The following is a 2,555-nucleotide window of genomic DNA, read 5'->3' on the forward strand; positions in this document are numbered from 1 at the left end:
TTTCAGAAGGAATATGAGAGAGTAGATAAAACACTACCCAGAGATTTCACCCTCATTTTTGCGGGGACTTTAAGCTCTGGGGCTTGAGGTTTCCCATAAGTGCAGCCCCTATGGTTAAATACCCTTCTCAATAACGGGAGAGCACTTTCTATTAAGGCTAATCATTAGGTGCTAAGTATTCTAACTTAGCATATCGTAGCAACAAAATTAAAAATCTAAAATTATAAAAATTATAATCACCATTAGCTTAGAGCGAATGGTATGGGAAACGATGACAAACGTGTGGATTCCATGGTTTCGTCATTTCGGGTTGTCATGGACCCTGTTTTAGTAAGCGAATGTAGTTGACCCAACCTGACAAAATGATCCTTGTCAGCAGCCATATGTTGTTTCGTCCAAGGGAACCTTATAGGGTTTAGGTAGTTGACCCAATATGACAAAATGATCATTGTTATCGTAACCGCTACTTTGTGGTGTCATTTGGTGGCTAGAATCACGCGGACAAAGGACTCGGGCCACATCCTTACAGTCATAAGATTTTTTGCATTAAGCATTAGGTGGTAAATTTTTATTTAAATATTCTTTTTATGATTTAAAATATTCTAATTTTATAAATGAACGCTTCAAGTTGAGATTTACTATCAGCACGACCATCATAGAGAATTGATATCTTTAAACTCTGTCGACACTGTTCTTCTTACAGAGGATCAGGTTTAGTAATTGAATTAATTGAATTCAAAATACACTTTGAAGAAAAATTTTAAAATAGACCACTCCGGTTGAAATCTTCGATCAACATGACTATCATCGGAGAATTATTTATTTTTGGACTCTGTTGTCGTCTCTATCCCACTTACAGAGGATCGAGTTCGGTAATTAAAATAATTGAATTCAAAATAGACTTTGAAGCTCCTTCGGTCGAAATCTTTGATCAATAAAATATGGGGGAATGATTGAATTATATATATCAATAAGATCATTAGTCCTGTCAACTCCAGTCCTCATTAGGAGTATCAGACTCGCTCAGCGGGGGCTCAATCTTCTCAACTCCAGTTCATGTAAAGGGGAGGATTGGATTGGCCAAATTTTGTGACTTATGATCTCGCTCTATAGCAAAGCAGACCATTGCCCGCTTAGCATTCTCAGACTCATAAGCTTGAATATTTAGAGGCTTCGGAGCACATTCTGGCCTTTTAATTTTATAAATTGAAATTGATTTTAAATAGCTTTACATGTGTTTCGGGACATTTGATTTTGAGCTCAAATACACATTTTAACCCGTGCAACATTCTCAGACCATAAGATCGAGCATTTAGCACGTTGGTCGAAACACTTGCATGTGTTTTCATATTTTTTTGCCTTGAGTTGATTTTTAAATAGCTTGCACATGTTTTTAGGGCAAATTTGATTTTAGTTTAAACATTTGCTTGCTTCGTGCGACATTCTTGGATATGTGATTGAGCACCTAACATGTTGGTCAGAGCACATGTGGTAGTTTAAGCTTGTTGGCTTGAATTAAATTTTAGGAATTTATTATTGTTTGCACGGAATATTTTTATTTAAACTTTTAGTATCACCTTTTGTTCGTTTGTGTATTTGGCGTTGCGTATCTGGTGATGAATATGTGCAAACCTTTACTTCGAGCGCATCGGTGTTGCCCCTCTGTATTCTTTTAGATGCTTGTTGTTGATCCGGTGGCTATTAAGATGAATATAGATTTCAATTGTGTGTTTGGAATTACGCTTCTCTCTTATGCTTAGCTCCCATTTGAGTGCTCAAGTGGACCCTCTTTAACTATAATGCATGATTTAAATCACTTTGATTAATCGATTGAACGCCCCATTTGCATTTTATATGTAAGTTTGTGTGTTCACAAAAGGTTTTTTTCGAGCTTGTTGATGAGTTGTCGAGTCCTTTGTGGGTCTTATGCAAGTTTCTCTCTCATGCTTAACTCCCATTTAAGTGTTTAGGTGGACCGTTCACAGGTTTCGTTCGAGCTCGATGACGAGTCGTCGAGTCCCCTATTTGCCGTTCAAGTTTTATTTATTTTTAATTTCGTCTTTTAAAATGACTTACGTAATCACTTCAACTTTTGATATGTAGCTTAGGAGCTTTCATGTTGATTGCATTTTGGTCCAAGTGAGTTCAATTTAGTTGCTCTTTTATGGCCGGTATTCAGACAAAAATCTAATAGCATTTAGGCAGCCTCCCGGTGTCATCCCTGTTGAGGGGGCTACATCAGGGAGCTGAGGCCTTCCTACCATTCTTAAAAAAGCGTGCATAGTTAATGTCTTTCAATATTGCGGCCCGTGGGTCTTCATAACCCACCAGCTTAAAAAAGCATGCATGGGGCTTCGTGTACCTGCATAAAAAAAGTGATAACGCACATAAACATAGAGCCATTCCCGCGATATCGATAAGACGCGACATCACGCTTAAAAAAAAATGCATGAGACTTGAGTTATTTGCAAATTGAATTACAACACAGAATTTTCCCACTGACATGATTAGTGCTTATAATTTTTTGAAATCAAAATACTTAAAGTTTGGCCAAA

The sequence above is a fragment of the Phalaenopsis equestris genome, unplaced genomic scaffold (genome assembly GCF_001263595.1).
Source record: "Phalaenopsis equestris unplaced genomic scaffold, ASM126359v1 Scaffold000670, whole genome shotgun sequence".
Taxonomy (NCBI): domain Eukaryota; kingdom Viridiplantae; phylum Streptophyta; class Magnoliopsida; order Asparagales; family Orchidaceae; genus Phalaenopsis; species Phalaenopsis equestris.